The sequence below is a fragment of the Melospiza melodia genome, chromosome 4 (genome assembly GCF_035770615.1).
Source record: "Melospiza melodia melodia isolate bMelMel2 chromosome 4, bMelMel2.pri, whole genome shotgun sequence".
In the NCBI taxonomy this organism is placed as follows: Eukaryota; Metazoa; Chordata; class Aves; order Passeriformes; family Passerellidae; genus Melospiza; species Melospiza melodia.
In genome coordinates this window covers 21442162-21458263 of record NC_086197.1, presented here as the reverse complement: position 1 = coordinate 21458263, position 16102 = coordinate 21442162, and positions in this window count along the sequence as shown.

Below are 16102 nucleotides of genomic sequence, written 5' to 3'. Positions count from 1 at the left end.
GTTTCATGAGAACTGGTTCATATTTTGATTATTCTTAACTTGGAGTTTCCCTTGGCACCGAAATCAGTGGGTAAATCTAACATCTCCTTGAAGGGCCATAAGATCCAAGATGGCCAGTCACCATTTCCCTCAGGATCTGTTCATTTAAAAATTTCAGGTTTAATTTGCCAGACTTAAGGTTTTGGTTATTTCATGATCAAAACAACAAGAAATCTGTGAAACTTAACTGAAGCTGGCTAAAAGTGGTCCCTGCTGATGACTAATTGATACAACTCATTAAAAAGGAGGTAGGATAATAAAGTAATTCCTGCCTTTCCACACTAAAAATGCAGTACAGAGGATTCTGTTATCCCAAGGGTTTGGGGGATATTTGGCACAAATTTGTGGTGGCCCAGGTTGGACTAAGCTTTTAACAGTCCTTGGATTCACAGGATTGGGCATTCCAACATGCACTGCACAGGTTTTTGCAGGGAAATCCCTTGATTCCCAAATCCATGGGAGTTCGAAGCAAAAACCCCTGGGAGCTGAAGGCAAGAGGATGTTTCTTGGGCATTTTGAAGTATTTGGTGTGTCCTAAATATTAGGTTTGAATAAATGCAAATTTTCCAGGATTGTGTTTGGAGTGGCTGGTTTAGGGATGGCAAGGTCTGGATTTGGATTTTTGGCCACTCCCACCGAGCACTCCTTGTGTCAGCTTTAGGTCTGGACTGGTGGGAATTGTTGGAGGAAGGAAAAGGGAATTGAAATGCACAGATCCATTCCTGGAGAAATGATCAGGGTGGGAGAAAAGAGGGTGTGGAACTGCTGGGAGATCCTGGAGAGAGGAGAGGGTCCAAGGGTTGGAAACAAAAGCTGTGGAACAAAGCCTGAAAGGGGGCAGGGGAAGGAGGGAAAGAATCCCTGCTCCAGGAATCCAGCAGGGGCCAGGAGAGGATTGTTTTCCATCTGCCAGCTCCTGGTGAAATCCTAATAATGAAGGTCAGAGGAAGTTACCTGTTTGCTATTAGGTTTAGAATGAAAGGTGCTATTCTGTTAAAATTCTGTTGGATAAAGAAAAAGAGTGAGGAAGCAGCTGGGGAATGAACAGGTGGATTTTTGGTGGATTCAGGGGAAGATGTGGCAAGGGGCTCTTAGGTAAAAAACACCTCACGGCTGCCACCAGGAAGAGCCCCAACTGCCCTTCTTTCCAAGCTCTGACATTCCAGAGGGGTGACCAGTGGTTAGCACATCCCTTTCTGTATTCCTTAGATGCCTAGTGCCTTGCTGGGAAGAGATAATATTAGGAAATGAACAAATCCAGGGATGTAACTCCTGATAGTAAAGCCTTGGTGGCTCAGGTTTTTATATTCTTCCCAAACCCAACAGAGGGAATCCTGGAGGAGGTGGAAAACACTGTCACTCTGTTGGTGGAATTCCTGGGCAGTGGAAAGCAGCAGAAGCAGGAAGAGCAGAGCTGGAACCGGACTCCAGCTGGGTACAGCAGATACCAAATCCTTTGGAATTAGAACTAGGCAGGTGTGAGAAGAATTAATTGCTGAATTTGTACCACATGGATTCCTGAGCAGGATCCCAGCAGGGAAACTCCATGAGAAGATCCAGACTGAGGACTGTTCCCAGATGGGAACAGTGAGCCTTGGAATTGTCTGAAGGGAAGAAAGAGGGATCCTTTCAGCAGAAGGATCAGCTGTCAAACGGAGATGTTACCAGAAAATTACTCAGAAGTGTTTAGTTCCCAAGCCAAGTCAATCTCCTGCCTCACAAGGCTTGGAAATCTGAGAAGACCTCTACTAAAGCTGGCTAAAAGTGGTCCCTGCTGATGACTAATTAAAACAACTCATTTAAAAGGAGGCAGGACTGGTTCCATACTCACTGACCATCTTGCCAAGATCAGAGTTCTCTGCCCACCAAGGACCCAGCAACCAGCAGGGCCATTCCTCCCACTCTCCAGCAGGGACCTCCTCCCTCCACATCCAGGGAGCTGCAGCCACTCAGGGAACACCAGCTGAGTCCTGGCCTGGGAACAGGAGAAGGACAAGGAATATTTTTAAATCATTCCAACCTCAGCGGTGTCCAGACCTGGGAGAAAGCACTTCCCATACCACTCTTGGAATTTTCTTCCCTGTCCCTTCCAGCTTTGGAAGATTTCTTTCGGAGCCTGACTCTACTTGTGCAGTTTAGAAACTGCACATCCCTAAAGCATTCCCTTGGGAACATGAAGCTTTCCTCGTGCATTTAATTTCTTTATCCCAAATATTTTCCCTGATTATCCACAATCTAAAAAGAAAAAAATCTCCTACTTTCCCACCACTGATTCTCTCATTTTTACTTCAAACTATTTATTTAATGGAGCTTTTCTCAATATCTGCCCCCACATCTTTCCCTACATGCCCACTACTCATCACCTCCTCTTTCCCTGGAAGTGTTAATTCTCTACTCTTGGAGTCAGGTTTTGCCTCCAAAATTTTCCTGCCTTTCCACTACAGAGTTCCTCATTTTCCCCCCAAAATATTCATCCTGTCCACTACAGATATATGCACAGCTCCATTCCCTTGGGTCTTGCCACTGGTCACCAGAGGGGAAAGATCAGTGTCTGCTCCTCCTCTTCCATTGAGCTTTATATACATTTGATTTGCCAGGTCTTCAAAAATTTTAAGAACACTTTTTTCTTTTTTAATCTGCAAATGCAGTTCCAGTATCAGATACTGCTTTCAGTATCATTGAAGAGATGATAAAGCCCTTATCAAACAAAAAGCCAGATGAGCTCAGTGCTGTTTCAACAGGGTACAATCAGCTTCTAAAGGTTTGTTCTGAACAGCTCTGGGCTGCCCACACTTCATTCTCCATGGAATTTGTGTTCCAGCCCCTCTGGTGTTCAGGATGCCCCTTCTGCTGGGGGCAGCAATGGACACAGGCTGACTCCTAAGAAGATTGTTGCAGGAGGAGCTGCATCAATTCTCCTCTTTTGGGCTGCTCTGGTTCAATTTGCAGATTTCAGTTTGATTTGTGGATTGGTGCCTGTGGAGCTGGAGGAGCCAGCACAGAGTTGTTTCTTATCTTCTGTCTCTCTGTTACTCATGATCACTGAGGTCTTTATGACAGTGCTCCTTCATGAATCCCCAGCTTTAGAACTTTTTAAATCACAACAGTTGTCAGGGCTGCCTTGCTTGTGGTTTATTACAGTAATTTACTGCCTGCTCCTAGATTGTCTTCAAAAAATCCAAAACAATGTATTAATCTCCTGTGGCAATTTTTCTGTATTTTGTATCCAAGTTCTGCAAGGAATGTAAAGTTTCCAGTATAAAGACACGTGTTGTGTATGTCAGAGATCAGAGGTCATTATTACAGGATTCTTACAGTTGCTTTGGTAAATAGCCATGGGAAACACTCCCATGATGTGGGAGCCTGCAGATAACAGAAAGATCAAATGGAATGCAACTCCAGATGCAGCTGCAAGAAACATTTTTTCACTAAAAACAAAGTGGGGAAGGGGGGCGGGTGGCAGAAAGTCAGGACAACTACTTACATAAATAATCTAAAATACAATTTATTCCATACTGCAAGCAAGATACTTGTATGAGTGTGTGGAATGCTGCTCCCTCAGCTCCTTTGGGATAAAGCAAAAGAGGATGGATTGTTTGCTCTTCTCTCTCTCTCTCTCTGTCCATCTTTGCTGCATTTAAACAAAGTATTTAGTCATTCTGGTAAACTTTCTCATCATGGGCACTCTCTGGTGTTCCAGATTTGATGATAAGGGTTGGTAACTTTTTAAATGGGGAAAAGGATTCCTGACAGTAGCTGGAGGGGAAGGTATTTCCAAAAGGATTATTTTTCTACTTAGTCTATTACAGAACTGCTGTGACTGTCCCATCCCTGTCAGTGTCCAAGGCCAGGCTGGATGGGGCTCTGAGCAGTCTGGGATAGTGGAAGGTGTCCCTGCCCATGGCAGGGGGTTGCAGCTGGATGAGCTTTAAGGTCCTGTCCAACTCCAGCCATTCTGTGATTCTCACAGGGAGTGAGTCTTTAAAAGTTCAGAGTTCAGACATTTCAGTCTCATGGCAGGATGCTTTTCATAGGACAGAACTAACCTGTCCCTAAAGCATCCATCAGGGGTCTCTGGATGTGGCACTTACGCACATGGTGGCCTTGGCAGAGTTAGGTTTGCAGCTGGATTGAACAATCTTGAAGGTCTTTTCTAACCTAAATGATTCTATAATTTTAAGAATAAATTACAGATGTGGGTGTGGGATGACCAGATTGTCTTTTCCCATCAAGCGATCAGGCTTTCATAGGTAATTTCATCTGGTCACTGATGGGCAAAGAATTTTATGGCACTGTCATCTGTAATTCTGTGAAATGCCCAGTTTAATCTTGTGTACAGCAATGAATGATTACACATTTCCTTGTCATTAAAAAACCTGGGAAGCATCTTCCAACCCTTCAAATTCAAATGGAGGATGAGCTTTTGTTTCTTCTGAAGGTTGAGTTTCACTGAGAATGTAGACCAGAATTTGCAAGTGTTTCAGTATGTCCCAGGTGAACTTTCACATTGTAATTGATTTATACTAACAAAACCTGAGTGCAAACTTGACCCCACTGCACTCCGGGAGAGTCTTTGCCTTCAGCGTGGCCAAGATCAATACTAAGAATAATTGCAAGGTAGCTGTTGAAACTGAAGTTCAAGGTAGAAAAATGGGCTGGGTGTAAATCCTCTCTGCAGTCAGGCTGTATTTTTTCTCTTGTTCTTCCTCTGCAGTTATCATTGCACAGATTTTTGGACATTTAGACATATAAATCAATATATGTTTATAATATATATTTAATTCACACAGGCTGCAGATGAGATTATTGTAACAGAACTTTGTCACTTTTCGGCATAGTAATGCATCTCTTAATAATCCAGACTTTCTAAAGGTAAAGCTTCTTAGGAGCTGAGAGGTTAAAGTCATGTACAGCTGTTAATAATGAAGAAGAAAAAAAAAATTGAGCAATGCTCACATACTGCACTCAAGGTCAGTGCCACAGGTAATGGCTCAGAGAACAAGTCAGACCCAAAAACAGCATTTGGGCAAGAAGTTTGTGTCAAAGCAATGAAATTGGTTCACATTTCACATGGTTTATTTCATAGAGCTGGAAATGGTATAACCAATATTTTTTATAAACAAGCTCTTAAAAATTACCTACTGTGAATGGAAGGATGTTGTTTATTTTTTAAATGATAGAGCATTTTCTTGCAGAGAAGATCCCTGCTTTCCTGATGCCACTAATGATGTGATAATGCCTTGCAGTGCTGTCTTGAGAAAGCCCAGGGCTGGTTCAAGGCAGGCTCTTTGTGTCTGGCACAGTACAGGACCATCAGCACAGCAGTGAATCCCAGGAATAATCCAGTTACAGGAGCAAAGCCCACCAGACCAACTCAACTGGCTTCTCTCCCCCCACCCACCTCCAGATCCAGCTTGGGATTCTTCACACAGCACTCTCAGGATGGTGTAAACATTGCCTAGAAGCATAATCTGGCAGATATTTGAACATAAGTAGCTTTTATTCTGGACTAGCTCTGTTAGAGTTATCCCCACGTTTAAATAAATATTTATTCTTGGAGTGTACATGGTAAAATTAAACTCCACAATTAAATTGCTGCATTAGTTGGTGGTTAAGTGGAGACTCGTGGCAGCACAGTAATTCTGCACTGAAAGTTTAAAAAGAGACAAAATAAGAAAAACAGGTGGAGCCACAGGCAAAAAAAAATAGCAAATGTTTACAACATCTTAACTATACTGAGATATTTGTAAAATTATAGAAAACTTATATTTAAGTGATCTATTAAAACTTAAATAGCAGTGATCTGCACCTCAACTTCAAACCTACTTTGATTTTTAACACAACAATTTTAGTTGAAATATTTCTCCAAGAAACACACAGGATCATTGACATTAGGAAAATATTTGTAACATTTTCTTAAGAATGGGTAAACACTAATGAATTGCTGAGTTCTTTCTGCCTCAGAGACAGCACTTGGGAGTTCAAGGGCCTTTTGCTGAAATTCCAGGACAAATATTACTGGTGAGCTGAGCAGAGCTTCTCCTATGGAAATAGGAAACTTGGCTGCAGAGCAAAGCCAGGATAAACATGTGGATTCAGCCATCATTTAGCTTAAGCAAAGCCACACAAAAATAGCTGCAAACTTTACTGAGCAGATGTGCCTCCCCTTCTGTCAACTTGGGATACCACTTCCAGATTTTTAACTTTGCCTGTTGGTTCTCATTGTTACAGCCATTCTTATCCTTGCTGGGCATTTTTAGTGATGAATTTACTTTCCCAAAGCCCACAAACTGAAAAACAAGTCTTCTAGTCTTGCCTGTTGAAAGTGTCACTTTGTGTAGGAATAAAGGAAAGATTCCTGGGGCTAGAAGGAGACTGAGGAAGGCAGCACACTCCTGTTCACAAAGAGGAATGAGGCTCTCCACAGAAGGGAAACTGATCACTGGCTGCTGAAGTTGGTGGATTTTCCAAATTGGTGACATGTCTATGTACATGTGAATTGTGAGGAAAATTCTGACTAACGGTGGGTTGGGATTTGAGTCACCCAGCTGGGATTGCTCCACACATTCCTCAAGCCTTTCTGTGGGAAAGGATTAGTTTAGTACTCTCCCTTGGCTTGTGTTTTTAGTGTTTAATGGAGTGAGGTGGTGCCTGTGGCCACAATTCGAGGAGAAGTGAGGGTCTGACCCTCTCACACTTGACAAATATATCTGCTCTCCAACCACTTGCACATACCTGTGTTATTCCACATGCAGCAAGTGTTGGTGTAACGATGAGTCCAAATTAAAACAGACACAAACTCAACAAGACTGACACTTCAGTGTTGAGTGTTGTCCTGCCCCCAGCCTCACTGGGTGGTGTAGTAGTGGTAACTCAGTGTCTCACCTCATCTGCCTTCTGGAACAAGGAGGATTCCAATGGGTTTCTGCTTAGTCTTTATAATGGGAACCCTGGACTTAATCTGCAAAATCTCATTATCTGGCTTTTCGTTTGGGGTGATTTGACAGTGCTGTGGCAGAATTACATCACTTAAATGGGTGTAATGCTGAGAACAGGAATTAGGCCATCAAATCTGAAACCCTGCTAAGATAGCATGGGTGTCACTGCTATTCGGAGCTCACCAAATCCCAGTGATGTGGGGTTCACCTAGAGTTTGGGAAAGGGAGGTCTTTGCTTCTTAATCTGTTACTAATGCTGAAATAATATATGAAATAATAGATAATGTATTAAATATATATATTATACATCTAAATATATTCATATATAACAGATAATATATGAAATAATAATAAATAATAATGCTGGTTTGGATCCTCACTTATGTAGCAGGTTGTTAGTCAATGGGTTCTATGCAGAGGAGTAATTTATAATTCTTGGTTCTGAGACTCTCCAGGTAAAGGGTAATCCTTTCCACTGGTGCTTCTGAGAGCAGGCAGGAAAGAAAGATGCTGAGCTGAGACAAAACAAGGTAGGAAAACTCAGATTTTTGTTTGAAAAGCAGGACCTTGAAGCTAACATCAAGAACCTATTTGCTATTTTCATTGGCAGGATAAGGCTGAAAACACCAACCATGCAAAGCTCTGTTTCTTATAAAGTCCCGTGATTTTGGGTATGGGGCATGAGTGAACTGTTCTGACTGCAGTAGCTTTGCTTCTTGGCAGTGGCTGGGGAGATGGATGAACTTCAGTGCTTTAACATCAGTGTCTACATCATCATTTGTCTCAGAATGGCTGCTGAGAGCTGTTCCTCAGCCTCACATGGAGCTGGAGCAGGCTCCATGGGCACACTTTGCACCCAAGGATGGTGTTGGTGCGGATGCTGTTGTAAACCCATGAAGGAAAAGGAAAAAAGAAGGGAGCTCTTTCCACTGCTATTTTTATTCTGCCTTGCATCACATATACAGGGATACTGAGTTCAGCCATTGTGCATTTTAAACAACGAGCCTGGTGTTGGGATCTCTGTGTTTAGTCCTTCAGCTTTGCATCCTGGGTGACCTTTGGACTTCATACATTGTCTGTTTCCCACCTGTGAAAACACAGCCTAAAGCACTCCACACTTCAAAGGCCTTTCCTTGAGAAGAATCGATTCACTGTTACAGTAAGAACAATCATAAAGTGCTCAAAGCTGAGGGAAGGCTTCTCCTACCTGGGAAGGCTGCACAGATGGAGAGTTAATAATTGCCAGATGTAATTACTGTCAAGCTGAGGCTGCCTTTCTGAGCAATGTACAGGGAGTTAATGCCATAAGGAAATCAGCATCACAGCTTGTGCTGTGGCTCAGGTATGGGATGGAAAGTTCTTGCCACTTTGTTAATGAATTGGTGTACCATTAGGATAAAACAATAACAAGGAGCATCACAGAACAGTGGAGTGGCTGGACTTCAAGGCCTGGAGAAGTCAGTTGTTTCCTGCTGCTGGCTCTCCTTGCCTGACAAGGAATGCTGCTGCAGCCTCACAGTGATGATTTTGTTGGTGGCTCTTCCTGAAAAGCAAAATAAGCACAATGAACCAAACTTGAGTCTGAGAAGCTGAACTTGCAGGCAGCGCACCTTTTTTCAGCTTGATTAATTAAAATTTAATCACTTGCTGGGACACAGCTGCTGATAGAAAACCAGCATATGGAACTGATCTGTGATTGTCTGAAGAAAATAAGAAGTTGTGCACACATTGGCCCTGCACTGCTGGTACATCAATTGCTGTTTATATTTAAAACTCATCAGATTGACAGAGAGTCTGAGTTCTTACTGTGACTTGACTTTTGAAGGTTTTTGGAGAAAATGGCATGTGGAGATGAGCTTTGTGCTATCTATAGGATTTCCTGTCTCACAATAGCTCACCCAGCTGTCTTCTCTATAGCTGAATATTCATCCCCGAGTAATGATGCGCAGAAGATGTAATTCTGCAGTGCAGCACAGTGCCAATGGCAGCTGTAGATTTGCTGTCCCCCCATGTTAGTACAGAACACAAAGCCTTCAGTGTCCCACTACAAAGAATTGTGTGGTCATAGCACCCTTCTTGCAAGTGTACCTGGGTCATTGCTGAGCTTGTACTTGTAATTGCTCCCTCAAGTGATTTTAGCACATTCCCTGTGGTGTACAAAGTGCAAATTGATGTAACAATCAATTCAAGCCTCTCTCAGGCTGAGAGAGGCTTGAAATCTCTTGGAGAAGGTCGTATATAGAAATACCAGATTCTGCACATTTCTCTCAGGGGGATGGAGCTAACCTCTGTTTTGCTCCTGGCCTTGATCACAGAACAGATGGAGCTGGAAGAGACCTCTGGAGACCATCCAGTCCAAGCCCCCTGCTTGAGCAGGTTCACTTGGAGCAGGTTGCACAGGATCACATCCAGATGAGTTTTGAATGTCTCTAGAAAAAGAGATTCCTCCACTCTCTGGGCAACCTTTTCCAGTGCTCTGTCACCTGCAGAGTAAAAAAATTTTCCTCATGTTCAAATGGAACTTTGTGTTCCAGTTTGTACCCATTGCCCTTTGTCTTACCACTGGGCACCACTGAAAAGAGCCTGTTCCCCTCTTCTTGACACACACCCTTAAAATATTTGGACATATTGGTAATATCCCATCTCAGGTGTCTCTTCTCCATTCTTCCTCATCAGCTATTACTGTCCAGACAGCTACTGTGAGATATATCTCAAATAAAGGGATTCTTTTAAAAATCCCAGCCTTTACTAAAGGAGATTCCTGAACTGGAACTGGAACTGGAACTGGACTGGCTGTAAACAAGGATTTACAGTGCCTTGTTTACAGCCAGTCACTGGGCTGAGCAGTGCTGCCCTTGAAAGAGTCCTCCAGAACATATCCACCAGGCAGAGCTCAGGTTAGACCAGATGGTGGTCCTGATTACCAGAAATAAGTGGGAACAGAAGATGTGTGTAGCATCTACGGTGTGTGTAGCGGAAGCTGGCAATGTGCAAGGAACCTAAATGTCTCAGAGGGAGATCCTCCCTGGTGCTGCACCTGCTCCCCAGATCACAGAGCCAGAGAAATCACAGCAGTGGCACTGTCACCCAGGGAAACCTCTCATTTAACTGACAGGCAGAGATGGCCACAGAGACAGGTGAATCCCCAGTGAGGGCACTGGTGCACACGCAGGGAAATGTTATTCCAGAGTTTGTCCTAGCTCCAGTGCAGAAACATCCCCTGCAGATCTGCCTGCTCTGCTGGGTAATGCTTCTCTTTAAATATCATTCTGTGCTAGCTTGACATTTCCCCCTCCTGCCAGCTACAGAGCTGGTCTAGAAAGCTGGAGGGGCTTTTTTTTTTTGTGAAGTGGGAGCATTCAAGCAGAGAGGCAGATCTGCTGCAGGGCACCAAAAAATAAATGATACCAGCCCTCACCAAACAGAGTGCAGATGGAAATTTCAGCTGTCACAGAGATGTTCTTGTTCCTCCTGCACCAGCACAGTATTTACCTCACCAAGACACAGGCACTCTGCTGTCCTGCAGCTGTAGGATCTTGCTTTCAGAAGCTGCTTGTGTCGGTTTCAAATCTAAGACAAATACCTACAGCAGGTTACAACAAGGGATGGAGGAGAAAGACAAGCATAATATGACTGGAGGTTGCTGTTTTGTCTCTTGGCATCTGTTCTTGCTGTGATTTGTTTCTGGGTTTTGTTCAAAGATTCATTATCTTTTTGTGCTCAACGCCCTCCTTATCCTGCCCTGCTGGAGGAGCTGCTGCCCCTGGCCCAGGCCTTGTGTGGGACATGAGGACATATAAACCAGCTTTTCCCACAGTCCTGGAGTCCCTGGAAAGGGTGTGTGTCCGTCTGAGGTGCACGTGAGCACAGCCCCTCCCAGCCTGGAAGGGTGTTGTGCTTGTCCCCCCTGCTGGCCTCCTTCCAAGCTCCTTCCTCTCATCCTCATCCTCCCCACAGCAATGGCCCATGGAGTCTCATTCAGCCATTTCACAATAGCACTGTATTGATGCTGGAAGTTCAGATCATTATTTACAGAGATTGCTTCCCCTGTGACACTCCAAAAGCTGCTGGCAGCCCTGCACAGCACTTGTGCCAGCTGCCTTCCCAAGGAAAGCAAATTCCAGACTGATCAGTCTTGAGATCTGGGGCAGAGAAGGGGATGTGAGCTCTGAGCAGAGCAAGATCTCACTTCTGCCACCCCTTTTTGGCAATGCCATGGCTGCTTTTGGGTTGGATGAGACAAATGTTTTGAAACTGCCTGAAACCCGTGTTGGTTGAAGTCACCTGGGGCCCGTGCCAGTCTCCCAGCTCTCCTTTGATGTGTGTCTCCCAGCTTGTTAATGCAGGAGCAATCAGCTGCATCATTTTCATGGGAAGCAGGAGGGCAGCTTGCCTTAATGTCTTCCTATGTGCTAAATATGACATGTTGAATTTAAAAATGCCCCCACACACTTCATGCAGCTTTGGTAGCTCACTGTGGAGGCCCACACTGATTGCTGCAGCCCATGGGGATTCTGTGGGCTGAGTGACAATGGGGGACAGGAAAGACCTGTGCTTTTTAAGTCCTTTTTCCATCATACTTTATCATAAGAAATGCAACATAGTTTGTCCCATGTTACTGGAACATCCCCATGATCTGCTGTGTTTGCAGGAGAGGGGGAGTTCAGTTTGTCCCCTGCAGGGACATGCCCCTGTATCAATGTTCATTTATTAATTAATCTGACTAACCTGGCAGATCATTACAGGCCTGCTGTCCACAGAAGAACCCATGCAAAGCTCATCACTGTATCTTTTTCATAAAACATAGCTGGTTTAGACAGATCATTTCCAGGTGGTGAATCAAAGTGCTTGCTGCTGGTCAGTACCCCTCGAAACCTAATCCTGAGGTGGCACTTCCATTCCCTGCTTTTATTCACCATTCAGCCAGAAACACAAGCTTTTTGTGGGTAGTCTCCAGTTAGTTTCTCAGCTTTGAATTTATTGCTATTCCTCTTTCAGATTATTTAGCTTGTTCAGCTCCAATATCCTTTCTGCACATGTAGAAAAATCCCTTTTATCAAAAGCTGGTTCACTTCAGCAATTCTTCTTCCAGATGTTCAGATGGTAATTCCATCAGCTGGGCTGATTTTATGTTCTTTAAAACTTTAGTAGCAAATGTTCATTATTTTCACCTTGAATTTCATTTAATTTTTAAATATATATATTAAACTTATATTTTAATGCTCAATATAAAAAAATCACTTTATTTTAAATAGGCTTATATGTTAAGTATGCTATTGAATTATTAGTGAATGCAGCTTAAGTATTTACTTCTGTATATGTAAAAATATAGATATATGCTTTAAAAGAAGGCAGGATTTTTAAAAATCATCCAGTCTAAACCCCTGTTTCCCAAACACTAAAGGGGACTTTTGTGTTTGAAAAACACTTGCCAGAAGATAACGATTACTTCTGACTTGTTCTATCTTAAAAGGCAAAATATCATTCCTCAGATGCCTGAAAACTGAAACATCTTTTAATGTCCCCTGCACGTGATTTGTGTATAAATTAAAGGCCTCATATTGTAAATTCCTGGGTTTTTTTTTTTTTTTTTTTTTTTTTTTTGTTTTTTTGTTTTTTATTTTCAGGGGTTTGTGTACAAATATAGCAGTGCTGTATGAAAGTACACAAGAATTAATCTGGGTAAGGGGAAGTGGAGACTAAATTATTTGATAGTGCTGAAATAGTTCTTTCCAGAACCCAGGATTAGAAAAAATACCCACAGCACTGACTTTGATCACTTACATTTGAAACTTCTTTAAAGAACTTTTGTGAGAGAAAACTATCCTTTTAGGAACCAAAGCTGCTTTTTTAGAAGAGGGACACAGCTGTTCTCTGAAACTGAAGCAGACCTTCTGCTCTTGGAGGCCTTGGTGAAACCTGCTTGGTGCACTCTTACCACTGTCTCTTTAAAGGAGTTCTCAGGAGCTTTTGGCACGAAGTCAAAACATGACAGGACTGCTCATGCAGGATCCCTCATGCCTGTGCATTAGCAAATTGGGCATTAATGAGCTGATAGGGCTTGTAAAGTTCAGCAGGAGGCATTTAGCTGAGCAGAGCTGACTGCCGCAGGTATTGCCGTGAAACTCAGCTGCCAGAGGAGGTGTGGCTCCCATCCTCAGCAAGGTCAGGCTTGGGGTGGCATTAATCTCATCTGGGATGCATGTTTGCATTAATCTGATCTGAGATGCATGTTTCCATTAATCTCATCTGAGATGCATGTTTGCTTATCTGCCCTTACGTTGTGCTCACCTGCTTTCTGTGCCTTCCTTTTCCTGCTGCGCGTGTTTGACCTTTCATCGCTCACAACGTGTGTTGCATCCACGCTGTTCTTGTCCCTGTGCAGGAGCTGCAGTGGCAGCAGGACACATTAAATGGATGCAGAAGGTACAGCTGAATGAGACACAGGGACCCTGCAGCCTGGCAGAACTCCTGTCCTAGCCTTCACCTCCTCTCTTAGTGTCCACCACCTTTTTCAGGCTAATCCATGGATGAACACATGCGCATTCCCATAAAATAGCTTGATGTTTACATTGTGATTTTCATATTATTTTGCTTAGCTGCTGTTCTTGGAATATTTGCTTTCATGAAAATCCTAAATATCCATCTCTTCATTCTGAATACATTGCTGTGTTTCAAAATGTTAAAAGCAACTCTATGTCAGGGGTGGAAGTTAGAATGTTTGACCAGCTTTAACAGGGACATTGTTGAATAAGTGCAATCTGAAAAAGCAGAAGAAATTCTTCACTGTGAGGGTGGCGAGGCCCTGGCACAGGTTTCCTGGAGAAGTCATGGATGCTCCATCCCTGGAAGTGTTTCAGGCCAGGCTGGATGGGGCTTGAGCAAGCTGGGATAGTGGAAGGTGTCCCTGCCCATGGCAGGGGGCTGGAACTGGATGGGCTTTAAGGTCTCTTCCAACCCAAACCATTCTGTGATTTGGTGACATCCAGATTTCAATTTTGTAATGACTTCAGTGAGATATTCAGGCATTTTTGCAATAGGAAGAGGCAACTATTCCTCCAATTCACAGGCAGACAACTGAAATTCAGTCCATCCTGCACACCTTCTGGCAGGAATGCTGAAGGGTGATTTTAGTTTTTACCCCATTGTTTGTCTCATGGATGGTCCTCAAATAGTTTGTTTCAGGTATATAATGTAAATATTTTCATTTTATAGGCTTAGTGAAATTCTAGTTATAAACTATTTCTATCAGCCATACTCAATCAGACATTACTTATTCCCCACTTAAACAAAATCCCTTTGTTCCTTCTTCTACTTAGCCTTAACGCAAAAAGACAGGGCTCACAAGTGAAGTGAAGAATAAAGATCATTTTGATGTCTTTTCTAACCTAAAAAATAGGTATCTTCCATGAATGAAAGCTTTATTCTCCACATCTGTTGAGAGGGGGAGAGAGAGAGAGACAGGGAGTTCAAAACCAGTAGTACCTAAATCAGTGATCACCATTTCTTTGTGCTCCCTTGGAGCTGTATTTTCCCTTGGAGCTGTCTCTTCTTTCAGGACAAAATAATCTCTATTTTCTGGTCGTCTGTCACTTTGCTCGGAGCATGCCAAGCACCCTCCTGACTGATAGAGTGAGACAGCTCAGTGACTACTCCAGTCAGCCCCTAAGACTTCCCTTATCACTTCTTGTCTCTCCAGAGCAGAAGATTCCAGTAATCTCAAGTGATTAACTTGCTTGGGTGCTGCCACCTGATTGACTCAGCCAGGGAGCCTGGTTTGGCTTCCCACCTCAGTGAGTCACCAGCAAGAGGCATTTCCAGAGAGGTCAGTCCAGGAACAAACGATGTGAACGCATCTCTTGCAGATGGGAAGCAAACGCAGTTCCTGCTCCCGTCTGGGCAGGATGCTGTCGCCTTCCTCCGCCGCCTCTCAGCCCGAATATTTCAGGAATGTCTGAAGCTCGTTGTTTTCCCCTCCCCAAGGCCACCGAAAGCCTGAGCCCAGGGCCAGGCTGGCCGAGCCGGCTCTGACACTGCCTCATTGTGCGGCTGTGGCTGTGGCGGCGTGCCGGGCAGCGACATCCGCGCTCAGCACGGCTGCCGCTGCAGGGAATGCTCGGGGGGACCAACCCTCTGCAGCATCACAGCCCCGCCGTGGTGTTTGAGATTCTCCTCAGAAAGGTGCTCCGTGCTGTCCCGGTGCTGGAGCGATCTGGGGAGTGCCTGTCAGCCTGGCTCTGTCAGGACTGTGGAATGACGGCCTTGAGCAGCACTTCAGGCGGTTCTTCATTACCTGCTCGAAGTTGATGCCAAGAACAAGCCAGGAGATGTGCTTGGGTATCTGAGAAACTTCAGGAAGATATTCACACGATTCACCAGGCAATGGGGATGTGGAAACTCATTTTGAAAGGAATGAAAGCAATATGTGCTCAGAGTTAGTGGGAAGTGAAAAGTGAGAGTTATGCTGGTGGCTGGAGAGCAAAGCTTAGGGGTGGGATGTCACCAGCAGCCAGGCATGGATGAAGGATGGCAGTGAGGTCAGCTGTGATTAACAGTGTGCGTTGTGCAAGGGATGAATTTGGCTGTGGCTAGAAGGACGGTCTCCTCCAGATTAGGCAGATGCTACAAAGGGAGTTTCTGTTATGTCCTGCTGCATCCAGCATGCCTGCTTTGCTCTGATAACACTTTGCTGTGCTTCACAGACTCGAGTATGTGCCTTGCTGTGCCAGCCACGTGTGTGCATTGCAGTGGAGAGGTGCTTATCTGGGACATTCCAGTGTGGGGGCTACCAGGAAAAGTTACTGCTGGCACCTCTATGCCAATTCCTGACTCCTTTGCTGAACATTTTGTCCTGTGTTTGAAGTTAAACACTTTGAGTACCCAAAGGGTTTCTCTTCAGCTCCATCGAGCACTGACTATACCAGAAATCCTCTCCTGAGTGTAAGCAACAATTATCTGCTGATACTGAAATGGAGAGAATGCTGTAACAAGTACACGTATGTGAACCAATGAGGATTTCAGCCCAGTTAAAGTGCACTTATACCTAAATTAGTGAGTGGGAGACCTCCAGAGAAAGGAAAAAAAAAAGTTTGGTGGGCCTACAGAAATTTAGGAATGTAAAACTT